The following is a 27572-nucleotide window of genomic DNA, read 5'->3' on the forward strand; positions in this document are numbered from 1 at the left end:
GGTATGATGTCTAGGGATGGAGTGAAATTCAAGAAGTCTAAAATTGCTGGAAGTAACGGTGACAGTTGGAATTCTTGGATGGCCACCGTGATCCCCACCTCCTGAAATACAAGCCCCTGTGTAATTCCCTACCTTTGAGTGTAGCTTGGGCCTAGTCACTCTCTTGTAGCTGACAGAATACAGGAACAGGGACAGGAGGTTGCTCTGGCAATTTGGTTTCTAAAGAGTGTGACTTCCGTCCTGCTGGCACTCACTCACCCTCTCTGGCTCTCTCTTTGCCTACTCTGATGAAGCCTGCCACCATATTTCTGAGCTGCCCCATGGAGAGGCCCATGTGGTAAAGAACTGAGGGCAGCCTCATGCCAACAGCCAGAAGAACAGAGCCCTTGGTCTCAATGCCTGCCAGGAACTGAATCCTGCCAATAACCACTGAGTGGGCTTGAAAACGGATCCTGCCCCAGCCAAACCATGGGATGACTGCAGCCCCCAGTAATACTGCCGCTGGAGCCAGAATCCAGAACCCAGAGAACCCAGCCTCAGTTTCCTGATCTACAGAGATTGGGAGATATTCAATGTTGTTACTTTCAGCCACTAATTGTGGGATGATTTGCTATGCAATAATAGGCAACCAATTCAAGGATTTTCTCCAACTTAAGTCTCAGTGGCACAGCCCTAGTTCTGGTCTGCCAGATCCCACAGTTAGAATGGGAAAACCAGAGGGAGATAGAGACAAAGATTGAATGCTTGTAGATTACAGTTGTTCTAGTAGCACTTAGCCAGGAAATGATCTCTTCCCACCCCAAAGAAGAAATTCAATGATATCACTAACTAGTTGACCTGAGTCCTCCTGGTCCTTATGCCTTTTTGTTTAAAAGGTAATTTGGTTTTGCAGCCCCTGTCCCTCCTCCCCCGAATGAATCCAGAGACAATGAAAATTGAAGCTTCCACTTACTGAGCATTATGGATTGTCTGCAAAATGGCCAACGGCAATCCTTCCCATTCCTGTACATGCACGCCACTGGCCCTGCCAAGAGGTAGGGTCTACCTCCCCTTGAACCTTGTTTCCAGCAGCACACGGCAGAAGTAGCACCATGTCAGGGCCAAGCTGAGGCCTCAAGGGGCATAGCGGTATTTATTTTTGCATTCTTGAGAGCTCTGGGATATGATGTGAAGAAGTCTGATCACTCTGCTAGAGAAGGAGGGTACATGGAGAAAAAAAGCTGCAGAAGGTGGGAGATTGCAGCCAGAGGCAGAGGGGGTGGGGGAGCAGGAGCCCAGCCAGCCACCAGCCATTGTAGCCACCCCAGCTGCAGGGCGAGTCATGGGAAAGAAGCTGTCTTGGATCCCCCAGTCCCAGGTGAACTGCTCCACACAGAGCAATGGGAGTTGCCCCCAAAAAGCCCTTCCTTGACTGGAGAATCACAAGCAAATAAATGCTCAAATGGTTTTAAGCCACTAAGTGTTAAGAGTGATTTGTTCTGCAGCAATTGACAACGAAAACTCCGAGGAACAAAGGCATTCTCCAGCACCTAACTAGACTTTTCACCTACACTCCCCTTAGTCCTTTTAACACCAAACTCTGTAGGATGGATATCGCCACCCCACTGAAGATGAACAAACTGAGGCCCAGAGAGACTATGTAATTTCTACATGGTGACTTATAATTTATCCAAAGTCACATGAATAAGGAACGAGAGAGTCGGAATTCACAACCAAATCGTTATAACTCTAAAACGTGTGCACTTTACATTAAACCCCAAAATGGTAAGCCGGCCCACAGTTGAGGGCCACCGCTGCAGTCTGTGAGAGCAGCACCTCCTGGGGACTGCGAGATGACAGTCAAAGGCAGCACCAGACCCAGGCCTGGTGGCATAAAGGAAAAGTAAACCCCTGGCCCGTGGAGAGACTTGAGCTCTGTTCTCAAGGAAAGCTGCAGCTTTGGGAAAAGACATGGGCATCGCTCAGGTTCTCATGCTGCGGAACAATAGGTCTCAGGTTCTTTGTGCCTAATGCAGGGAAAATGCACAGAGACACAAGCATGGTGTTAACCAGAAGCTTGCTTTTGTTGCCTCCAGGCATCCCTTAGCCCGGGGTGGGGCTGCAGGAAGCAGAAGGAAAAGAGTCGCTAACAAGAGAGTGCCTTCCGAATCCCACCCAAGGAGAGGGCAAGAAACCTGGAGTGGCGGGTGGTGTAGCCCCGAAGGTGCCCTAATAGTAGTAACAGCTGTTATAAAGTGCTTAGCCCTTTCTATTGTATTAACTCATTCGATTTTTCCAACAATCCCGTGAGTTAGGAACAGTTAGCAGTCCTACTTTACAGATGAGAAAACAGAGGAATATCTAGGTTCATGACCTTGCCTAAGGTCATGCCCCTAACTGTCAATCAGAGACCGCCAGCCCAGGGTCAGTGGGCTCTGCATCTGCAGCAGTGATGATGTGCAGGGCAGCGGCTGAGGGCCCCGGGCCACCCTGGGCTGTCCACAGACAGGTTTGGCTCTCCCCTTTCTGTGAGTCTATCTTAGGCTAGCTCTGGTTTTTATAGGCTTCACTAAATGTGACTAGTTATTTCATTATCTACTTTATCCCAATCCATCAAACACCCTTATTCAAAGGTCAAATGAACACTTTTGTCATTAAACCAAAATACTGCAATTTTAGGCCAAAAGGTTTCTGCCTATCTTTTCCGCAGTCTGCAGTCACCAAGCCCAGCATGTGATAAAAAAGTGCCCAGATGCAGCTGAAGTATGGCGGGGATGCAGAGACAGTAGCAGGTGACAGTGCTGTACACGCAGGCAGGTAGAGATTCGTGGGCCCTGGCAGAAAGTACGGATTTCTATTCTAGTATTAAGGGAGGATATCTGTGGCAGGAGACCCCTGTTCTCTTCTGCTTCCTGGGTACGCAGCTGCACCGCACTTCCCAGCCTCCCCTGGAGTTAGCTATATAGCCCTGAACCTGAGCTCCAGCCAACAGAATGTAAGCAGAAGTGGTGACTCATTTCTGGGTCTGGCCTGTTGGAGTTGCCCAGGCCCTCTCCTTTCCCCTGGAATGACGCCCCCAGGGTGCCTTTGAGTAAGCAGAGGCTCTCAGAGCTCCGCCCATCTGCCCTTGGAGTCCCTTTATCATTTTCCTGCAGGGCTGACTCCAGGTGTTCTTTCTCTCCCAAAAGCCAGCACCAGCATCTCCCCATCAGTGACCTGCCCTCAGGGTCAGAATCCCCTCTGCCTGCACACACAGTTTGCTAGAAGTACCTGGGAAGGTCTGTCTCCCTAGAGGCAGCCTTTATCCAATGAATGGGCTCAAATGCTCCAGCTGTCTTCTCCTGATGGGACAACAGTTGACGTGAGATCTACACTGTCTCTAGAATTTGCCCTGTGGGATTAGGCTAAAGATTTCCTTCCTTTTCCTTCCCTTCCTAGTCCTGCTTCCCCATGTCTGTATCAGTTTTTTCCAGTTATACTTCCTACTAGATCACTTTCATATGAATCCTGGTTTCAGGGTCCACTTCCAGGAAATTCTAGGGGATCTTTGAAACCATGTGTTAAGAAGGCTTGAATGACTCCAAAGACTGGGGCCGCCCTGCTGAGCTGTTCACTCATGCAGCTTATAACTCTTATGTGTGAGCTGTTATAGAGTTTTGGCTCCCTTTGCTACAGCAGCTAGCCTTCCCTAGCTGATACACTATCAAAAGGTATTAAGCAGAAAAGTGACTTGCTATCTTCTATATTTAAAAAACTAATATGTGGCTCACATACGAGAGCTAGATTGGAGGGTGGCAAGAGGCAAAATGAAGAGGTCCGTGAAGTAGGTACTGTAAAAGTGTAGGAGACAGTCGCTTGTGGCCTCTCAGCCCAGGGTGCAGACATTTGAATGTGAACATTTCAGGATATACTGGAGACAGAAATGAGACTGGGTGGGGCACCTGGGTGGCACAGCGATTAGGTGTCTGCCTTCGGCTCAGGGCATGATCCCGGTGTTCTGGGATCGAGCCCCACATCAGGCTCCTCTGCTATGAGCCTGCTTCTTTTCTCTCCCACTCCCCCTGCCTGTGTTCCCTCTCTCGCTGGCTGTCTCTCTCTCTGTCGAATAAATAAATAAAATCTTTAAAAAAAAAAAAAAAGAAATGAGACTGGGTGCTATTAGACTGGGTATGGTGAGGGGAAAGAGAAGGAATCCAGAAGTCCTGAAGTTCTGGATTGGTGATAACAGTCTACACAAACGCAACTGATGAATCATTGAATACTACATCTGAAACTAATGATGTATTATATGGTGGCTTATTGAATTTAAATTACAAAAATTTTAAAAATTAAAAAAAAAGCCTACACATGTGATGCACAGATCATTTCACGATCTAAGTATCATACTAAGTACAGCAAACCTGTAATTGGTCCCATTGTAGTGCTATCTTGGTTCATCTTACAAAATGTCTCTTGCTTTTCCAAAGTAAGGAAAAAAAGAGGCCATGTTGAATCAGGGGTTACCAGTTAAGCACGAATCCATGACCATGACCTCTCTCCTGGGTCTCCTATCACCTACGTTGACAAGCTCCCTCTTACCAAAACCATAGTTTGCAAATGGCACTTGAAGAAAGATTTTGCCCGCTCGGGTATTATTGAAGAACCAAGATTTAGCAACAGGGTATGAACTAGGGCCCTTCCACTGTGAAACAGCAGGTTTCACACAAAATCTGTAGGATATGCAAGGATGATCAAGACGGGGTCTCTGTTTCCCAGGAGGAAATGTCCGCTGAAATTATGGGTCATAATCTGTCCCCCACACCTCCAAGTTTAATATGCATACAAAGTTAAATATGCATTATGGATAATATCAAAAGGCAAAAAGATAATTTGAAACTTAATTTCAGTGCCTCTAATTTCCTGCCCTTACCTGGGCATCACAAACGCCACTGTATATTCAGGGCTTTCTTACAGGCCCACCTGTCCCCATTTGCCTTCCTCCCCACTTGGGTACCCCCTAGGGACTTCCACAGAATCCACTCCCCACCCCACCCCCCGGCCCAGGGCTTGCTCAATTAAGCATATCTTATTTTCTATATTTCTGATACTTTGATGTGTGGCAGGGAGCATTCCTCCCAGGATTAGCGAATTCCTAGAGATAGTAAACAATTTTCCTGGAGTGCATTTCTCAGATACAAATAAACCAATCCAGATCCCATCCCCCCTCCCCCCCAATACTCTAGGCCACTCTCCATCTGTCCTAATCACCCCAGGGCCAAGCACTAAACAAGTAGGGACAGCCCCAGTGCCCAAAGCCCACTGAAATTATTCAAGCTAGCCAATAAGAAACCTGCTTAATCACAATGAAGGCTCTGGCCCAGGGTTCCCCCCATTCCCTCTGCCTCCTGACCAAGCCTGCAGCTTCCATATGGACCCTATGAAGTGAAGTGCTGTGCCCCCTCCTCTTAGGATCTGTGAGCAATAAACTAGGAATGACAGTCATCTCCAGATCTGGTGGCTTTGCCATACCTATATAATAATAAAAACTATATTTTAAAACACATGTCCCCAGCTCAGAGCCCTCTATCCCATTCCAGATACCCCACACTATTCCTCTGTCTCTGGGATCCTGGTGTCTGAGATGCATGCCCTGTCCTAGTTCCTGCTTTGGAATCTGCTAGATGCAGGGTAGCACATAGTGAAAAGTACGATTTTCAGAGTTGGAATGCCCACGTAACCCAGGGAAGGTCCTTCTGCCTCACTGTGCCACATCCTCCTCTTCTCCATACAGGGACAGTAAAAGCACCCATTTCAAATACGTATTGTGAGCACTAAATGAGGCATTGACTGTAAAGTGCTAAGAACAGAGCCTGGCACGTAAAAAGAACTCAGTAACTTGGCAGAGATCACCACCATCAACATTCGTAGGGAGTAAAGAGTGGGAGCAAAACTAGCAGAGGCATGTAAAACTCTACCTACTGCTTCAACCAATGCCTTCCACACACACAGACTAAGGGATGGGCGGCAGGGAGGAATGATTGCATATTCATAAGCACCTCCAACCAAATTAATTGATAGGGTACGATAGTAATAAAAAGAATTAATTTCCATTTTAATAACTTCGCATGCTCCATGTTAAGTATAGGTCCGTATTACTAGTGGTCACATAATTTCCCCTTCGCATCTGTTCCATGTCGATTGTGATGTCAGGAAAGCAAAAGTTAAATCCCTTTTTAAGGAAAAAAAAAATCTAATTTAATAACATTACAATCCTGTTGAAAGCAGGATTAAATCTTAATAAGGGTGGAAGGATGTTGTGTTTCGTGTCTGTTCCTCTTGAAGCCCCGGCAACTTGTGCAGGGCTGGAGACCGCGTTGTCAGAGGACTTCACAGCCCACCCCGGCCTCATCCTCCAGCTTCGGACGCAGCGGCAGTCTCTGATCGTGCTGACACCTTCATTTTCACTTCTCCCTTCTTGGTGCTGTTTCTCATTAAAGCAGCTTGATTCTGTAATTTCTACCAGCACAGATGAAGATAAAATGACTCCCAACTTTTACTTTGACCTTATAAAACTATGTAATTGGTACAGAACCTTCAGGCTAAATGAGTTTCCTTTGGATTGAGAACCCTGGTCAGAAGAATCATAGAGTTAAAAATATACCACATGTCCAAGTCAAAGTAGCTCACAAACTGATACTCTATTTGCCTGTATCGAAACTCGGGTCCAACACCAATTGCAAGAAAGTCTAGTTTTTTTCTTCGTTCCTTTTTTTTCTCTTAAAAATAAATGTAATCGTTCAAGGTGCAACAAAAAGCATCCCTCTCAATTCTCTCTTGTTTCACCGAATCTCACCGTTCTGAGGGAGTCCTCAGAACCCACAGAAGCTGTGGCTAAGCTCCTAAGAGTTGCATCTGGGGCCCAAAGACCGGCCCTGGTGTGATGCACCCCCTCGCCTGCCCCTGCTTTGTCACACCTACATGCCAGAGCACTTTACAGTTCCCCCAACAGGCCACGCTGAGCCCTAGCTCTGCATCTTCACTCTTGCCTTCCTACCTATCTGGAATATTCTCTCCTACTCATCCTTCTGCCAAGCTCCCATTCTACCTTTAAGAGTCAGCTCCAGTGTCTTCTCTTGTGAAGCCCTTAATGCCTCCCCTGACTATCCTGGCAGATGCTCTGAACTCTCATGGAATCCTGAGCAACCTGCATTTTACAGTGGTCAAACTACTGCAGTGATTAGCTTCCTGGTCTCTTATAGATGGGGATCACTGAAGGCGGAAGCATATTCTTCCATCTGTTTCTTTCCATAGCACCTAGAACAACGCTCGGCATGTCTCAGCTTATGTCTCTAGAATGACTAGTAAGAACCAAACTTGTATAGTTTTTATTATACATCAGGCACAGCTCTCTATCGTACTCCACCTGTATACATTCACGTAAGCCCCCCAATACCAAGTTACTCTTCCCACCATCCTCGTGTTAAGCTGTAGGACCTGGGGCATCAAGGGGAGACGTAACCTGCCCTAGGTCATGCGGCTAACAAGTGTCAGCGCACAGTGTGAATTCCAGTCCAGGCAGTCTGGCTGCGGAACACAGACCTTAAAACTCTCCTCCACCCTGCTCTGTGACGATGCCCCAGGACTGGCAACTTGGACTCCTCTAATGTGCTCAGACTGGTGCTGGCTTGCTCTTCTGCTCTAGGCTATGGAGGACTTTCAGGTGGCATCGTGGCTGACAGGGAATGAATGCGCTGATCAATGAGCCCCTCTCAGGAGAGACATAGCAACGATGGCACTGAAGTCTGACTGCTGGCTGGTGGGCCAGGCAGCTCTGCTAATCAAAGGGCTCACGCCCCACACCAACCTCCCAGCTGAGGCCGTTTAAATGCCCACATGGTTGGACCTTTGGATGGTTGGTAAATAACAGAAGGTACAACTATTCATCCTCACCTGCCAGGGTTCTTTGTTACTGTCAGTCACGGGCCAGGTCAGCTCTGCCACAGGAAGAAGTTCTGCTTGTTAAGCTCAGGCCCTGTCACAGGTGGCAGCTAAATTGAGGAGCAAAGGTAATAAAATTAGAGGGCCATGCATACAGAGATGCTGGCTTCTGTAATGGCCCTCTAATAAAAGCACCGTTGGACTTCTTGCCCACGACCCTGGAAGCATGCTCCTTCCTACCTGGGCATGCTAAGGCAAGTCCGAATTATGGACAATCTTTAAACAGTACCATATTTAATAAACAGAGGCTTTTCTTGTTGTTGTTGTTAAGATTTTATTTTTAAGTATTCCCTACACCCAACCTGGGGCTCAAACTCATAACCCCAAGATCAAGAGTTACACACTCCACTGACTGAGCCAGCCAGGCGCTCCCAGACGGAGGCTTTTAAAATGGTTTATTTTTATTTTTAAATCTCCGGTTCTTCACAGATACAAACACATTTATCTGATAGCCTTCTGTGTGCCAGACACTGTGTTAGGTGCCACGAAGGCAGAAATGAAAAAAGCAACACCCCGCCCCCTCCTTCCCCTGATGGCTACCATTTACCAAGTTGCTACTATGTGTCAGGCCTGCAAAACGATCCTATACACCCAAGGCTACACATACTGAGCGCTAGTTCCGTGCTGGCAACAAATGCATGGCATACTGAAAACACAGGCATAAAAAGAGGGGGGCGGGAGCAGGGAGAAGTCCCTGCAGGAAGCAGCAGACAGAGGCAGAGACAGAAGCTAGGAAAGGTTATTCCAGGGAGGACAGCATGTGCAGACTGTTGCTCACGCAAGCATGAAAGAGCAGTAGCAGCCGTCCAGCACACCTGGAAACCCACAGTTCAAGGAAGGGGACAGAGAGATTTAGCAGGAAGCCAAGATAGTCTAAGGAGCTTAGATTTATCTTGAAGGCATGGAGCACCCCTGAAGGATTTTAAGTGAGGAGCAGGAAGGCTGTATTTTATCAGGTTTGCATTTCAAGACGATCGCTCCCCAAACTAGGAGGAATTGGATGTAGGCACTCCAGGAGGGAGGGTGTGATGTCAGCAGCAAAGTTCAGCCATCAGACTCAGTGCAAAGGGGTCTATAATGGAAATATACGCAGATCAAGTGTCCTGACAACATATCCTAGAAGTAATGGGTCACTGAAATGTTAACGGATAGCTGTGGCGTTGCTGTTTCCCAACTACGTTAACTAGAGACCAAAATTCTCTGTCCCTCTGGGGGCAGATCTTGTTGGCAACATGTTCCCCATCCACATATCAACTTCTCCATCAACATGAGGGGATATCATGGGGCCAGTGTAAACAGGAATCCAGGGATTTAATTCAGTATTAGAAAATGGATCCTTTAAGTTGCTAGGAAAACAATATACATTATATATCTCTCCAGTCTCCAGTAGGATTTCCAGGTTAAAAATAAAAAGTTAGAATTGGCAGGAAATTCAGAGACTATACAGACCAAACCTTTCAATGCATGGATCCATATCTTTACCTCTTTAATTCTCACCCCCCTTGGAGAACCCTTTTAAGCCGAGCCATCTGACAAAACCCTACTTGTCCATAACCCATGATGTCTCACAAAGTCCCTCCCATTCTGTAGCCTTCCTTGAATACCATAGGGTAATGACTCCCTCTTTGGACCTCTGGTGGTCTTATCGTCTGGCCTTTACTTATTCATTCTATAAAGTGGGATCACTATTTTGCCATTGATTGGATACTTGGCAGAGTCAAATTGAGAGGATAATCTCAACCTACCTATTTCATGGAGTTGTTAGATATGCCAGGCACCTGCCTATTTGATCTCAGATCTCTTCTCTGTCTTTCTTTGTCAAGTTTGTAGGAGATGACATTTCTCAAGGTGCCTTGAGGCTCTTGGGTTCTAAGTATATATGGCCAGTTCTGAGGCATTGTGGGGTGGCTACAGGATAAGAGGAGAGAAGAGGTCAGGGTATTCCAATTCCCATCTCTTCTGGCTTTGGTTGGCAACTCCAGGAGGAGTAGCATCTCTTCTGTGATTCCTCTAAGGTTCTAGTATCTGAAGGTGACCCTAGTCTCTGGAATTTGCTGGCACCACATTCTCCCTCTGTTCCTCTAGCCTGAGGATTACAACAGCTTCCTCTCATTACTGGTCTCTGGCTTGCCACAATTCCCCCTTTGGATTCTCACTTCTTCCATCACCCATGCAACCAATTCCTATATTGAATTTCCTCTCTTTGAAATACCTAGAACGCTTTCTATTTTTTCTGGCTGGATCCTAACTGATACATTAGTCAAAGAAAAAAGAACTGGAGAAAATAGGTAATATTACTGATGATATAGTCTATGTCAGGGTCTTGCTCTGGGTATTCAATTCATAATTTCAAGACAGCATAGTAGTTAAGGTTACAGACTTTGTCAGAGAGACAGGTCTCTCAGGTCTCAATTCTGACTCGATCTCAGCCTCAGTTTCTGTTTGTGTAAATTAGGGATAAGAGCAATATCTACATATAGAGTTTATGAGGATTACTGATAATATGTATAAAGCAAATAACACAGAACCCGACACATAGTACTCAGTGTTAGCTATGATTATTAATAACAGGTAGTAATAATCCCAATAAACCTATGAGGCTGGTATTATTATTCCTCAAGACATGTGAGAAACCGAGGTTCATAGATGTGAAATAAGATGCCCAACAGCTGATAGAGGGAGAGAGATGCAAGGACTAAAACTCTGGCTCCAAAGTCCTTGCCTTATCCACTAAACAGCATGGGCTCACAGGTGGAAATACACAATTGGAAACTAGAAAGGATGTTACAGACGTCAAATTGGAGCTACTTGGCTCCCTGATAATGTAAGTGCACTTCTGTGAGGAGCAGAGCTCGGGAGGAGCTAGAATTCCAGACAAATGCTGTCCTGCAGGCAGACCTAGAGCATCTCGGGGATGGCAGGCTGGTCAGGGTCTGGATGTGCTTGCCCCTGGGGAGGCCACACCCCCACTCCGTGATCTGCTGGCAGGGGGCTGCGGCAGCGTGAGCCTGCCTTCTCATTACTGTCCTGCTGAGGGAGTAAGGGCTAATGGACTGCTGGTCCAAGGGGAGCATCAGCAGCTCCACGCAGCTCACTCCCCAGCATCCAGGCCTGATCTTGTGACCTGAGTTCTTCATGCAAGGCCATTACCCACTCCTGAGACTGCGGGCATTAAGATTCCCTCATTATTGGCCATGCAGATTGTTCCTGGCCATAATGAGGTGGCAAGAGAGGAGACCGTCCTGGGGGAACTTCGGAGAAGCAAGCCTTCCACGGTGGCTGAGTTCCTAACCTGCTATTTTAGAAAATTTCTCTCTAAATTGCCAGGAATAATTTTCTCCAGGGAAACTCTGACCCTTCTGTCTTTCTTAGACTATGTGCCAAAAGATGTGTATAATTCCACACTCACCCCTTCCTTCCCTCCCATCTTTACTCTCTTCATTCCTCTCTCCTCTCTCCCTCTCCCCCTCCTCCCACCCTCCTGTATTCTATCTTTTCCCTTTATTCTTCTAATCCTTCACATGACATAGCGACACAAGCTTTGGAACAAGCTACATTATGGGTTCAAATTCCAGCTCTGCTCCTGGTAACCAGAGATTTGGGGCATGTTTCTTAACCTTTTGGAGCATCTGTTTTCTTACCTGCAAATGGAGATTCAAATTCTCAGGATTTTGAGATTATTAAATGAGCTCATTTATATAAAGAGGCTTGTAAAGTGCAAGGGCACCTAACTGGCACAGAATAAATATGGGTGTCTTCCTGGTCAGCAAAGCTTTGTTAAGTTGAGTATTATGTGTGAAGTCCCAGGGCAGTAACTGAGGGACAGAATAAGACTTGATTTCTTCTCCCGAGGAATTTTCTCATTTTGATACTAAAGAATAGCCAGGGATTTTGGATTTTGGATTTTGGATTTTCCTGAACTAAATGAAGTTAAATGTTTTGCCCAGAGTATATCAAATATCCAATGGGATATAACTAAATTTTTTTCTAAAGCCAAGCAAACTGGGTTAAAGGACACCATGGTAACGGAAATGTTCATATAGTCCTATTTTTTTATATTGATTCTATTTTCTATTGATTTTTTTCTAATGTAGGATTATTAACTACTTTAAGTCCCTCTGAAACTAGAAAGAATATGAATAAGATAACAAACAATGAAACATCATGATTTTTATTTGCATTTTTTAATTACTAGTGAGGTTGAATATATTTCCATATTAGCTTTCAGTTGTACTTTGCCAGTACCTCTGTTTTATGATTTTAACTGGTTACTATCCATCTGGTATCTTCTGAACCTGAGTGTTACTTATCTTTGTATCCTTTGTGCAGTTTGGTACAGCATCTCACACCAAGTGGGATTTGAATTAAAATGTTCCTACAATGTGCCAGGCACTGGTGCTGGTGCCCGGGAGGTAGGAGGCCCTGAGGGATACCTTCTGAGCTCCATGGTGCCTGAATTCTGTTGGCCACTCTTTGAATGAAGGAAACTGATTAGGTGCTGGTGGCCCAGGTTCAAAGCTCTGTTGCTTGTTGGCTGTGTGACCTTGGGCAAAGTTGCTTCACTACTCTGGGCCTCAGTTGCTCCAGTCATCAAATAAGGATATTCTAGATAAGCTCTAAGATCCCCCCTAATTCTTATTATGATATGGTATTTGTGTAACATATTTATTTATAGGATGAAAAATTATATTCAAATTGTAATTATTTTGAAAAGTCTGTTTCATTATTCTATAGATTGTATCAAGCAATGCTATCCAATAGAAATATAATGTGGGCCATGAATGTGAGCCACAAATGTAATCTTAAATTTTCTAGTCACTGCATTTAAGTGAGTAAAAAGAAACAGGTGAAATTAACTTACACAATATATTTTATTTAAGTGAATATAACCAAACATTATCGTTTTGACAGGTAGCACTAGTTACTCAATAACCACGTGGGGCCCATGGCTCCTGTGTTGGACAGTGAGGTACAGAGTGTGGCATGGGGGAGGCTGGCCTTTTCTGCTGCTGCTGCCCTCTGGTGGACTTACAAACGAGTGGCATCTCACCGAACAGGGGGAATGGGTGCGAGGAAGCCCCCAGCCTGGGTGTCCTACTAACCATTATCACATGTCCAAATCAGAAACAGAGATAGTAAGGGGATGGGACAGACGTAGGCCACAGTAGAATACATGAAAGACCCTCATGCCATTCCATACGTGTGAAAAATATGGATCCTTCTGTACTAACACTGGAAGTAAACGAGATCATCTCTGTGAGTCGAAAGTCAAGACAGAGACTACGGGGAATGGAGAAAAAAGGAAACATAAATAACCTGAATGATTTCCAAACTCCTTTCCAATGATAATTATGCCCAGAGTCCTTTGGCAGCCACCCTGAAATGCTCTGCAGGGACTTTTGAGTCCTCGGGGAATAGACTGATTGTGTCTCGTGTATTTTGATCCTTTGCAAATTGGTACCAAGCATATAACATATTTTGTGACCCTCTAGTAAGCAGAGTATTTGATTTGCTGGAACAATTCACTGGAGCAGCAGAAAGAGCATGGATTTTGGAGTCAGACTTAGATTTGTCATTTGCTATGTGACTTTGAGTTTGAAATTTAATCTCTTTGAACTTCAGTTTCCTTATCTGAAAAGTGGGAATGACTCTTAGTCTGCAGGATACTCTTAGTATTTAAATGATGATTATCTATTCAGTGAATATTTATTGAGCACATATTGTACATCAGGTATTGCATGGGGTGCAATACAGCAAATAAGATATAATCCATCTCTTCCTCCATGGGGCTTTCCCTGGTGTGAAAACAAGTATTTAAAAACCGTTAGTGTTTGAAAGAAGATGCACAGGCCACTATGGAAGCATGAAGTTGGGAACCTAATGGGGTAGGGCCCCCTGAAGAATGACATTAGAGTCTGTAACAATGAATAGAGCTTATCTAGGCAAAGAATTTTGTATGGAGAGGTGTGGAGGGTGGACAGAACAGCATTCTAGGCAGACAAAACAGTATGTGCAAAGGCCTCAAGGCAAGAGAGACCATGGCTCATTTGAGGACCTAAAAGTAGTTCAGTCTAGAATAGAAAGAAGAGACTAATGGGGCTGGAGATTCATGTCCCAGATCCAGCAGGCTCCTGTGAGTTGAGAGAGCTTAGTCCTGCATTCAGAAGGCATGGAGCTATTGGCAGATATTAAACAGGACATGACGTTATTGTATTGTTTTAAAATCTTTCTGGCTACCTAGAAAGACATGGATTCAATTACAGTGTGGAGCACAGTGGAGACTACAGCAGGAATAAGGGTAAAATATGAGTTTGGGATGTGATATGTGTAGTGTGATAGAGAGAAGGGGATTAATTTAAGCAGTATTTAGGGAAATAAAAGAGAGAATTAACCGAACTGCTCTACCTTCAGGAGTTACTCCGTGGCATGTGGCTGATAGGATTTGCCTGGTGTTGTATTGTTCCTTAAGTCACAGCCTCAGCCAATAAGTGCTGATGCTCGACTACCTGCCACATACTGACCTAGGAGCTGCAGATCCCGTGGCAAACAAAAACAGACCAAAAGTCCAGTCCTTAGAACTATCATGAGGATAATATATGCTATGGTAGCTGTCGGTGAATATCGATTCATTCTTCTCTTCCCTTCCCCAATTGTGATGGAAACCTGATTTCTATATTTACATTTAAATAACACTATGAAATCACTCTGCAAGCTACATGATTGCTGTGATTCCAAACAGAAGTCTAAGACCCCGCTGGTGTCCACTGTACACAAGGTCATTGGTAACACCCAGGTTTGGATCCGACTTCCCATCATCTCACCTACACCATATGGGCCCACATTACTACCTGCTCCCCATGTTCAGTTGTATGTAATCCTGAAGAGAAGAGAGGGGAGAAGTTAGCAAGGAAATATAGAGCTGGTGAGGACTTCCTTCTCGCCAGACACGAACTACGCACCATGCTGGCCCTTTCTACACAAATCTGCAGGTGTGCCATTATCAACCCTGTTTTACAGATGAAGACCCTAAGTCTTACAAAGTTTCCAGTGTCTCAAACCTGGCTCAGTTATGTATCAATTGTAAGTCTCTTAATCCTGAATCTTCTTTCACATCGTATATAAAATTGGGATTAAACTGTCAATTTCACCAGGGGTTGGTTTGTTTGGTCGTTGGGTTTTTGCTTGTTTGTTTGTTTGTTAGATCAAAAAACACGGTGTATGTAAAGTGCTTGGTGCATTTTAGTTACCTATACATTTTAGTCCCCTCTGCGCCTTCTACTCACCTACCAAGAGAGGTAACAGAGCAGTTCCCATATCTACAATAACCAAGACCCCAAACTATTCATAACTTAAAGACTCCCCTGTGCAAAGTGTTCTTTCCACTGCTCCATCCTTTTTCATAATCTTATGCCATTCATTCTTGGTCCAGGCTTCTTGGAGTCCATGTTTCTACCAGCAGATATTATGGGGAATCCAGCTTCTCTATTTACGAGTGCGGACCACCACATTAATGAGAAGTATTTACACGCTGTGGGCCCAGAAATCCACAACTCCTTACTGCAGTGAAGGCAGGGCCGCCTGTACTGCCGCTGGTTACTGCTAGACATAAAACCCATTATCAGCTCATTGGCTATTCAGACATAAAACTGCTTGGTCTCGCGAAGATACTTCCCCACCAAGGGGCTACGTTTAATAAGAACCACAGATGACAGTAAAAAGCACATTTATTTCCCATAACCTACAGAAAGTCTTTATTGCGTATAGGATAAATAACAGGCTTCTGTGAATTGCTGGTCTGTAATTCCACAGAGGAGGCTTGGGGCATGGACCACAGTGGGAAGAAACTGCTGTTTTAAAAACCAGGTCCTGGAGTTGAAGAAGCAAAGGAAGAAGATGAGTTGCTGTGTGAAAGACACGACAACCCGCTGTCAAGCAATGGTCCAGCACAGGCACATTCTCAAGGGCATGGGCAGTCTTTCTACTCAGCGGCGGGAGGCCTAAAGCAAAATTACTAAGCAATAAAAACATTATCTCGCCTAATAATTATGCTCAGAACAACATCATATCCCATCTTCTTACTGGTCCCTTACAATTATCTGGGAGATAAACAAAATGGGGATTCTGACCCCCATTTGACAGATGGGGACTTGTGTTAATGTGAGGTGCCCAGGATGGCAGAATGTGCCCCTGTGTCTTGCAGAAGACAGTCCTTTAAGGACTGTGGGCTGCAGCTTTGAGCCCTGTTACCTCCCTGAGTTGGTTGCACTCATTTCCCACTGTGCTGCATCCTTGCTACTTCTTGCATGCTCTGGTGTGCTCCAGCATCAGGGTCTCTACTTGTCCTTCCTTCCACCTAGAACACTCATCCCTCCAGGGTCAGAATGGCTTCCTCCCTCAACTCCAATCAGATCGTTGCTCAAAGATCACCTTCTCAATGACCCATCTTGACACTGTTTCAACTGGCAATCCCACCCCAAGCACCCCTCCACTTTGATCCCTAGCACTGATCAGTTTTGGATCAGATCCCTATCAGAATGTAAGCTCCATGACAGCAGAGAATTTTTCTTGCTTTGTTCACCACTACCAGCTAGACCAGGAATGGGCACACATGGGTTGCTCACAAACACATGTTGAATGGATCAATGCACAAATGAATGGATTAGTGCTGTGTGTTGTGCCGGTGACTGGCCACAGCCCTTCAAGAGAGACCCCACTGCAATAGACTGCTGTCCAGGGCTGTTCATGAAAACAGCAATAGTAGATGCTTTCTGAGTATTTATTACAAATGCCTTGTACTGTGTTTAGCACTTTAGTTGTATTGGTGCATATAGTTTAATCACCTCAATAACTGCATGAGGAGGCATATGCCCAAAGTCACACAGCTAGTCGGACATGGAGTAAACCAGTTATTTGAATGCAAGTCTATCTCGCCCCAGATCCCATGCTCATTCTTAATGTAAGGTTATATGGTCTTTCTCATCACAATCTAACGTGACTGTTTTCTGCCTCCTGGGCTCTGCTTCTCATCAATGTCCTAGTGCAAGATGTTGTCTGCCTACTTGTCTAGATCCACACCCTAGCCTTCGCCACTTGGGTCCATGCCCCATGTGGCTGACACATATAGACTACACAAATGGGCTCTCTTGTCCTCTGGCTTCTAGCTGGGGGAGGCCAATGGGGTCTCAACAAGGGACCAGATGGAAGAGGAAATCAAGTCAGGGTATCCATTCAGGGCTCCCTCCCTCTGCAGTCACCTTGACTGGGCTACCTCCCTTGACCAAAGGTCACAGCTTTTCTCAAAATGGCTGTCTTCACATAATGTTCTGGCTCTAGGTACCAGGAGCTGCTCCCTCTCCTACATCTTTCAGACCCATGGGTGGTAACAACAGGTGCCCTGCTCTAGCTCTTGTGGTTTCTGTACACCCAGCTAGGTAAACAGTCCCTTCATTAAAACCTCCTTGCATTATCCTAATCCAAGAGTGCCATCTGTTTCTTACTGGGACCCTGACTGATGGCACATTGTGTGAACTCTGAGCCCTGATTGTTCTCTCTGGCCTTACTCAGCCTGATGCTCTTTCCTTCAAAGGAAGTCTGCAGTTCACATGTGTAAAGTGCTGACCACAGTTCTTGATACACTGTAAGTGCTCATAAATGTTGGTTTGTTGTTACTTATTATTAATCCCTTTATACATGAAGTTTTCTTCTTTTCATTCTTACTCACTTCCACTCCCCTGGCCACCCCCACCATATTGGGTTGAATAGCCTTCCCTCAAATTTATTTCTACTCAGAACCTCCAAATGTGATCTTATTTGGAAATTGGGTTCTTGTAAATGTAATTAATTAAAGTTAAATGGGGTGAGACTGGATTAGGGAGGACCCTAGTCCAATGACTGGTGTCCTTATGAGAAGAGCAAATGGAGACACACAGAGAGGGAAGACAGCCGGGGAAGACAGAGGCAGAGATTGGCATGTGGCAGCTGCAAGCCAAGGAAGGCCAGGCTTGCGGGCAACAGCCAGAAGCTAGGAGGAAGCAAAGGAAGATTCTTCCCCGAAACCTTCAGAGAGAGTTGTGCCCTGCCAATAACACCTTGGTTTCAGACGTGCAACCTCAAAAACTGTGAGAAGATACATTTCTAGATTGTTAAGCCCTCCGTTGGTGCTATTTTGTTACACAGCCCTAGGAAATAAATCCACCCAGCAACTCCATGTGGTAGCTAGCCTGACTTTGAGTTTTCATAATGGACACGCTCTTCCCTCCAGGTGCTTGTACACACTGCTATTCCCACTCCTAGGAGCATCCTCTCCTCTGATCTCCACGTGACAGCCTCTGGCTTGTGTATTTCGTCCATCATGCAACTTCCCCTATGAGATCTTCCCTGACCCTCCAAGTCTAACTGAGGGAAATCATTGTCTGAGCTGCAAAACATCCTGAATTTTTGCCATCAGGGCACCTGTCACAACACACAACAGTTATGTGACTGTCTGTTCACGTCCTGCAAGATTTGCGAGGACGAAATGGTCCCTCTCTTATTCTTAGTGGTATTCAATGGCATCTAGTGTGTATTCATGCTAATGCTCACTGAGTGCTTACTACCTGTTCAGCACTGTTCTAAGCGCTTTATTTGTATTAACTCATTTATTCCTCCTTGCTACCCTATTGAGGTAGGTACTATTAATTTTCCCATTTTACAGTTGGCCACAATGGAAAGCACGGGCTGAGACAGCCAGTCGCCCATCTGCATTATTCTTGGCATTCTTCCAGGTGTACTTTGCAATTCCACCGGCAAACCTCACCGTATGATTTCAGTTTCCAAGTGCAAATCCATCTTTGCCTTAAGCTCATTTATGCCACTCGATCCCACTATATCACCCATGCTCGACTGTTACATGGTGCAATAACTCTCTGCCGGCCTCCAGAAAGTTTTCCCAGTAATCAAGGAGGTGCAATTGATTCAAAGTGTTAATATTTGCTCACCACTGAGACCATTTGGGGGCCTCATCATTCATAGCAATGCTCCCCACTGGAGCTCCAGAAACACAGGACTCTTGAGGGCCGCTGCACCTAGCAGTGATGAGAGACACACTTCTTGTATATGCAGATTCTCGTCATGAGATGTGTACCCCCTTCTCTAACCTGGGCTTTCTGGCATACACATGAGAAATGATTTAAAGTAACACAAGTGGAAATTGGATACCTGTGTAAGCTACTGAGTCATGGAGTCCCTGATTCCTCATTCATTTATTCAACTGTCATGCATTAAAAATATACTATGTGTCAGGCACTCTACTAGATGCTAGGAACGCAACACAAAACAAAAGGAAGGAATCATCTTATCCATCTTCCTGTGCTCAGATAGGACCACACCTGCTGTCTGATGACCATACGCTCTATCTCAGTTCCTTTAAGACAACTGGATCGACTCACAGAGAAAAGTGAGGCACATGCCAGGGCCATTTGCAGGGAAGGTCTCAAGCCCAACTGCTTGCTATAAATACAGTCTGGCCCGCCCAGCCTTCCTCACTCCATCCTATCTCTCAGCATCGATTGCTGTTTCAGGAGCCTCGTCTTGCTTCCCTGGGCTGGTAACCACCATTGCACCTTTCCTAGGAGTAGAACAATGCAGTGGCCACGAGCCGGGATGCTGTAGCCAGGCCTGCCCTGGATCCAGCTCTGCTGTATTCTAGCCACGTAGCCATCAGGAAGTCACTGAAACCCCAGCTACCTCAGGTTTCTCACCTATAAAATCATGATGAAAATGACAGTCACTTCAGAGGGTTGTTGAGACAACTGAATGAGTTAGCAGGCAAAGTGTTTAAATGAGTTAGCAGGCAAAGTGTTTTTTTTTAAAGTAGGCTCCATGCCTAGCATGGAGCCCTGCATGGGGCTTGAACTCACAACTCTGCAATCAAGACTGAGCTGAGATCAAGAGTCAGACCCTTAGCCGACTGAGCCACCCAGGCATCCCAATAGGTGACGTGTTTAAGTAGTGCCTGATACATAGTAACCACTCAATAGATATTAACTAATTCTATTATTAATGCTGTAACCACCTGGTTGATGCTTGGGATACCCACATGAATGTGCCACTTTAAATCTGTTTTCATTTACATATGTGTCTATTTATTTGTTTAACAAATAAACAAATCAACTAGGCACTAGGCTCCGTGTTAGGAATTATGGGAGGCAAATATGACACAGTCCGTGCTTTCAAGGGGGCACACAGTCTAGTAGGCAACCCAGCAAGGAAGAATTAGTAGCCCAACATACTAAATAGAAGACTATAAACCATCAAAATATTGATCATTTTCGTCCTCCCAATAAGCTAATGGAATAGGCACTCATTACTGTCATCACGATTTCACACATGAGGAAATGAAGTCAGAACAGGTGAAGCAACCCTCCCAAGGTCACACAGCTTGGAAGTGGCAGAGAAAGGGTCCAAAGCCAGGAGGTCCTGCTCCAGAGTTTACGCTCACAGTCCCTGTGCTGCGCTGCCTTTGCAACCCTGACACTGTGTTAGGACACCGGGTTTTGCTGTATGTGTAGGAGTTCTCATGCAATTTAGGGCAGGGCATACAGAGCTAGGGGAAAGACCAGCCCAAGCAAAGCAGTGGGAAAGCACATGTTTAGAGGAAGTGGGTTAGTTAGGGATGCCAGAAGCCTGACTCTCGGTGTTGGAGGGAAGCGGCAATGAGATGAGGAAGGGTAGGGAAGGGCTAAGAGTTAGGTTGAGTCCAGGTTAAGGGGTTGGAACTTTTCCTTGTAGCCAGTAGGGGCTCACCTGCTAAAAGACATGGTTAGATCTGGGATTTAGGCAGGAAACCAAAGTTCAAACTGTCTCCCATGGGGTGCTGAGTTCCCACTCCACCCGCTGCTGCCCTCTAAGCTACGGAGCGATAGAGAAAGAGGGAGACTTGCGCCCACTGCTTCTCAGCATTATGGTCTGTGTTGCAGAGAAAAAAGCATAAGAGATTCATGTACACAGACCAGTTTTAATCTAAGTTTCCTGCTCCTTGCTGTAGAACCTTGGAAAACCCGCTTCACCTTTCTGAGCCTGTTTTCTCCCCTGCCTTGTAAAGAAGACAGGTAAGAGGGTAAAGTGACAAAATGCAGGGCTTGGGCAGAGATTTTCTTCTGAGAGTCCCTCCCTTGCTGCCCTTTCCACCCTCAGGGGAGTCAGTGGGGGCGCCCTGCCCGAGTCCCCCTTAAGTTCTAGATGCCAACAGGAAAGCCTGTCTCCAGTTTTAGAAGTACGTGCTCACAAGTCCTGGGGTAAACCGCCAACTCTCAGCTGTCTCGGCCAGGAGCCATGGCTGTTAGACAAAAGGCGACATTAGCCTGAGCAGCTTCTTCCTGATGACCTTTGCTCGGCACCCCTCCTACTGTGACATCTCATTCCTATGTGCGGCATCTGGTTCCTCGGCAGGGCGATGCCGCATTCTAACTGCTGGAGGCCGCTGTTTGGGGAAGCCAGCCAAGCCAGGGGCTGTCTGCCTCCCTGCTGCTTCCTCCAGCACTGCCAGCAAGAAGGAAGAGGAAAGGGCCCTTGATCCTTGGCAACTCCATCCCCTTCCTTAGGCAGGTCAGAGGATCAGTAGTGCCTGTGGGAAGAGGGTGCTCAGCGTCTGAAATGAACTCCAGAACATCTTCATTGGCCCCATTCTTTCATACACACAGAGTTGACATTCCAGGGTATGGAGGGTGTGTGCAATGACAAGTCTACGGGCTTTGGAATGCAACAGACCTGAATTTGAGCCCAAGCTTTGCAACCTTACGTAAGTTGTTTAACCTCTTTGTATTAGAGTCCTAGGGCTGCCATAACAAAATGAGGTGGCTTAAACAACAGCATTTATCATCTCACAGTTTTAAAGGCTCCGCACCCTAAATCAAGTTGTTGGAGGGTTGGTTCCTTTGGCAGGCTATGAGGGTGGATCTGTTGTGTTTCTCCCTTATTTTCTGGTGGTTTGCAGGTAATCCTTTGCATTCCTTGGCATGCAGAAGCAATGCCCTCATCTCTGCCTTTGCCTGCATATGGCAGTGTGTGTGTGTGTGTGTGTGTGTGTGTGTGTGTGTGTGTCCAAATTTCACCTTTTTATAAGGATACCAGTCATACCGGATTAGGGCCCATCCTAATGACCTCACCTTAACTGACTACCTCTGCAATGACCCTATTCCCAAATACAGTCACATTCTGAAATTCTAGAAGTTAGGACTTCAACACACAAATTGGGAAGAGCAAGGGACAATTCTACCCATAACTTTCTCTGAGGCTATTTCTTCTTAGTGGAATGAGGATAATCAAGTCTGCCTCCTAGGGCTGTGTGACAGTTAAATGAGCTAGGGAATGTATGTACCTGACAAAAGCAGTCAGTAATTGATAAATGTGATTTCCTTTCCCAAAAATGGGGACAGAAGTCTCTTCCACATAGCTAATCTGCTACCCATAAATTAACCAGACTTAGTATCCTAGCATGCCCCTAGTAGGAATTTAAAGACCATTTAATCTAACTTCCATTTCAAATAGTAAGGAAACTGAGGCCAACAAAAGTAAAATCGTTTTGCTGATTTAATGACTAGCCTTGGGCCCGAACCAATTTTTCTCCTTAGAATAAGAGGCTGTCTCATCTAGAGAAACATTCACTATATTAAAATATCCTATATATAGCTCCTCAGTCCCCTGCAATCACACTAAAAGTTCATCTCAAACCTCCTTGACAGCCATCATCTTGTTTGAGCTTTGCTGCAACACAACAAAATAAGCCAGGGAAGGATAACTTGCTCCCATGGAAAAGATTAGGAAACTGAGGCTCAGGGAGCTACAGAGCTTGTCAAAGATCACAGGCCTACTCAAGGATGAGTCAAGGATTAGAACTCAAGTCTAGCTAGTGCTTTTCCAGGGCATTCTTTTCTGCTGCATGGTTTTTTTCTTGGGCTCTCAGTCACCTTCTTAAGGGAGGATCCCTTAAACCCGTGCAAGGTTCAGCCAGGGCTTCTGCCTCTAGTCTTCCAGCAGCCTTTGGCTGGTCTCCTGCCTCAAAGACCTTCCACACAGCTCTTCCAGACTCCTCCTTGAAACACCCATCTTTCAGCATGTTACTCTGCCACTCAACCGCATCCACAGACACAATGTTAAAACGTGGGAAAATATGCCAACGTCCCTAGATTCAGCTCCTTGTGCAGGGTGGAAACACTCACTTTGGCAGCAGGAATCCCAGCTCTGATGCTTGGCCAGGTCGGGCATATGACAGAGGGCCTGTCTGGTCACCTAGACGGCTTTCTGCTTTGAAAAGTCTCCCAGCCCTTACAACCCCTAAGATGAGTAGACATCATACATTATACTCGTTCTGCCATGGATAGACCCAGAAGAACCTGCATCAGGGTTTGGGTGAGCCATTTGTGAGAAATGTCAGGAAAGCACACAGAGAGAGATAACTGACTGCATGTGGGGATTGATGAACCATGGACCAAAAAACCAGAGAAAGCCAGAATTCAAACTCCTAGCAGATGAGCTAATAACCCGGATTTACTGATCAACAGATTGGTTCATTCATCCATTCAATAAGTACCGAGTGAGGGATTAGCCTACAATAGGTCTTGGGCTCAGCACTGGCTGGCAGCTAGGTGGACAACACAGCCCCTACCCCCAGAGACATACTGGTCCTCGGCAGCAGAATGCCAGAAGAGATACATTCCATTGGAACCGAACAGGTGGTCTGAGGGATAGAAAAGAACAAACTAATTACAGAAAATAAGGCAAGCAGTAGGGCCTTTGGGCGGCTCTGGGGTTGCAATGTTATAAATAACAGCATGTTGCAATGGCCCGGGGTACAATAACTGAGGAAGAGTACAAGTCACCTTGTCTTGTGAAGAAAAAAAAAAAATGAGGCCTTCACAATGGCTCACAAATTAACCTCATCATAGGAAAAAAAATGTGCTTCCTGCAGGTAACAACCTCTCAGAGGGCACTCTGTAGGCCAGAAAGCCCACAGTGGCAAGTCCCGTGTAAAGCACACGTTCAGTCTATGGTAGCTAGTATTAAGTGTCCCTTTAGGAACCAGAGAACATGAAGTCTAGACTTTTGTCAGGCCTGTTACAAGCTAGAGATCTTGGCCAAGGAACTGGACATCTCAGAGCCCCTAGTTCCCATCTGTAAAATGGGAACTACAAAAACCTTGAGAGCTCACTACGTAGATGCTGTGCTTTCCCTGCATGATCTCGTTTAGTCCACAATTTAATCCCGTGGAGTAGGTCCTAACTTATTATATTTCACATTGGGAAAGTGACCCATGAAAAGCCCAAGCAAGTTGCTATTTCCACAGCTACTGTGAGAAGGAGATGAGATTTGAGCTCCATAGCCTGAGCTCTTAACACCTTTAATAATAACTTCCTCCCAGTGATGAAGTGAGGAATAAATGAAATTGCATATAGGAAAGCCTTTTTAAAAAATCACCAAGCATTACATATATAAGGGGGGGTGTTATTTCTCCCCACCCTGGGCATGAATAGACTTCCAATAAGCCAAGGAAATTCTATTTCAAATCCTACTCTCCCTTTATTCTTCGACTGTTATAGTAAAACGAGGGCCTGGGGATTAGNTACAAGCTAGAGATCTTGGCCAAGGAACTGGACATCTCAGAGCCCCTAGTTCCCATCTGTAAAATGGGAACTACAAAAACCTTGAGAGCTCACTACGTAGATGCTGTGCTTTCCCTGCATGATCTCGTTTAGTCCACAATTTAATCCCGTGGAGTAGGTCCTAACTTATTATATTTCACATTGGGAAAGTGACCCATGAAAAGCCCAAGCAAGTTGCTATTTCCACAGCTACTGTGAGAAGGAGATGAGATTTGAGCTCCATAGCCTGAGCTCTTAACACCTTTAATAATAACTTCCTCCCAGTGATGAAGTGAGGAATAAATGAAATTGCATATAGGAAAGCCTTTTTAAAAAATCACCAAGCATTACATATATAAGGGGGGGTGTTATTTCTCCCCACCCTGGGCATGAATAGACTTCCAATAAGCCAAGGAAATTCTATTTCAAATCCTACTCTCCCTTTATTCTTCGACTGTTATAGTAAAACGAGGGCCTGGGGATTAAGGGAAATAGTCGGGAGCCAAGGAACTAGCTATAGAGATACGAGATGGGAGAGAAAGAACCATGGGGCCTCGTTGTGCACACAATTTGCAAGCTGATATTCAGACTATTTTCTGGGACCAATTACTCTCATCTTAATTAATGAACACACAACCCACAATCTGTCTGAGAAATGCGAAAAAATATGGCACGTGTTTAGAGGTTGCAGTGTGCCAGCCCCCAGATCTGGAAGCACCTTCCTCCCACTGCTGGACTGGGAGTCGCCATGGAGACCGCATGTGAGCAATTGAGATGGCACGGAACTCCGGCCCAAACCAACCCTGTGGAATGCCTGTGTGGAGTGCTCGCGCTATGGCCGGCCCGGCCTAGGCAGAGGAAAAAAAAGGCAGGCCGCCGTCTGCCCCACAGGAGAGGGAAGGGAGGACTGCTCTTCCGTGGACCTGCCTTCACCCTGTGCCTCCAGTGGGCTGGCTCAGCATGGGGCCTGGCCCTGCAGAGGGCTCTGAGGCTGAGGCGGACGACTTGCTCTTGCTTTCTGGTCACTTGGCAGAGACAACTACTGATGCCAACACATACATTTATTGAGCACTTCCTCTGAGCTAGGCACTGTGCTAAGCAATTGGCATATATTATCTCATTGACTCCTCACCACAGCCTCACGACTAAATGGCCTCTNGGACCTGCCTTCACCCTGTGCCTCCAGTGGGCTGGCTCAGCATGGGGCCTGGCCCTGCAGAGGGCTCTGAGGCTGAGGCGGACGACTTGCTCTCGCTTTCTGGTCACTTGGCAGAGACAACTACTGATGCCAACAGATACATTTATTGAGCACTTCCTCTGAGCTAGGCACTGTGCTAAGCAATTGGCATATATTATCTCATTGACTCCTCATCACGGCCTCACGACTAAATGGCCTCTACTGCTAAGATCAGTTGAGCCCTCACTCTGTGCTATGCATGCTGTAGGCCAGGCACTGCCAGAGGCTGGCATGTCCGCAGGAGGGCTGATAAGCATCACAGTTGGGATTTGAATCTGGGAAGTTTAGCTTCAAAGGCTGAGCGAACTTAACCCTTACATTATACTCTAGTCATTCACCTGATGTTTGTTGAGTGTCTTCAAGGAAGACAAGCATCTTCTATTTTAGTAAAGGGAACTGGGGAGAGGAGGACAAGCACTAAACAAATCCAGCTCATGGCAGACTCCGATTTGTGTTATAAAGACATTGTAGAGGGTGTGTTGGCACAAAAGGTGCGAGTGGGGCAATGTGGTCTCTCTCAGCTCTGAGGAGCATGGTATAGATACGAGTCGGTAGGTTCTCCCTCCGGCCAGCTCCGGGACAGAGGAGTGTGCAGAATTTTTGATAGGACTCTAGTGCTCTGGGGGTCCACACCTGTGGAGGAGGGACAGGAAGCAGGGGTTGGCAAAGGGAGACATCAAGCTGCGATACAACCCCAAGGACAGCGCTGGCCAACCCCAAGGGGACTCCCGGAGCTGGACCAGCCATGCGGAGCTGTCCGTGTGGGACTTCATCCCTCCACATCAACAAGTCACTGGGTGGGTGTTGCCGGGGCGGGGGGGTGGGTGCAGGAGAGAGGGCAGGACCTTGGACAAGGCAGCACTCTGCAGCTGAGGCTAGCCCAGAAGGGCCTGCCAAGCAGAAGCTGTCTGCACACCGGAGTCTCAGCTGGGCCAACAAACCCCTCCTTGCAAGGGGACCTGGGTGGCACTTCATAGGTCCCCCACAAGGGGTAAAAAAAGGAGCTCTCTGAGGCTAAATCGTGAGTAAGATGGAATAGAGAAAGGGATGAAAGAGAACAAAAGCAGCCCAAGCAAGGGGAATGTTCTTCCAGCAGGGCAGAAAAGGCATACCCTCCAAACAATAAACAGATAACGTGAGACACTGTGGCACAAAAAAGGAAGCATGCACAACTCCAGGTTGGGTTAGGAGGATAGATTAATTCGTTAGACTTAAAAATTTCATAAACTTTTGGGGAGTTATGTTATAGCAAGCTTAGGGATTTAATTAACTACAATTGCTTTCAATCAACAGTGTGTGAGGCCATTAAAAAATAGTAATAATTACAAAATAACATTGAGTATGTGCCAGGCCCTGTTCTATGTGCTTTGTATATACTCATTCACATAATCTCACAATAACCATGCTAAGTAGGTATTATTTTACAAACGAGGAGACTAAGGCATAGGGAGATTGAGTAAGTTGACCAAGGTTGCATAATTAATGAGAGGTAGAGCCAGACTTCGTACTGGGCTCCAGGGTGGGGCTGGTGACCCCGGCACTGTGCTGCAGCCCTGGGACGGGTCACTTGCTGTATTAACAGACCCACAGAGCCCACTCCCAGTGAGAACCCTGCTCATCAGATACCCATCAGTATTGTAATAACCCATTCTTCACCTGTCCATCTTCAACCATGCAGTCAGAGTGATCTTTTCAAAAGAAAGTTAAACGTTCCCCACTTCAAAGGCTAACCTTCTCATCGGGTCCTCATGGCTCTGTAGGGA

The 27572-nt window shown here is 46.0% G+C and overlaps 1 protein-coding gene across 9 annotated transcripts in view; it reads right to left on the reverse strand.

Moving 5' to 3' along the window:
* DAB1 (DAB adaptor protein 1) overlaps nucleotides 1–27572 on the reverse strand; it is a 1110909-nt gene that overhangs the window by 920048 nt on the left and 163289 nt on the right. Inside the window, exons 1-2 of one of the 9 annotated variants that reach the window (XM_034653292.1) lie at nucleotides 14972–14982; nucleotides 13442–13444 (exon numbers count right to left, since the gene is read on the reverse strand). The exons of the other annotated variants lie outside the window; for them this stretch is intronic. The gene's annotated coding sequence lies outside the window, so the exon portion shown is untranslated. Of the gene's footprint in view, nucleotides 1–13441; nucleotides 13445–14971; nucleotides 14983–27572 lie in introns of those variants that run through there. 9 annotated transcript variants of the gene reach the window in all.

Source organism: Ailuropoda melanoleuca, chromosome 2, assembly GCF_002007445.2.
Source record: "Ailuropoda melanoleuca isolate Jingjing chromosome 2, ASM200744v2, whole genome shotgun sequence".
Lineage (NCBI taxonomy): Eukaryota > Metazoa > Chordata > Mammalia > Carnivora > Ursidae > Ailuropoda > Ailuropoda melanoleuca.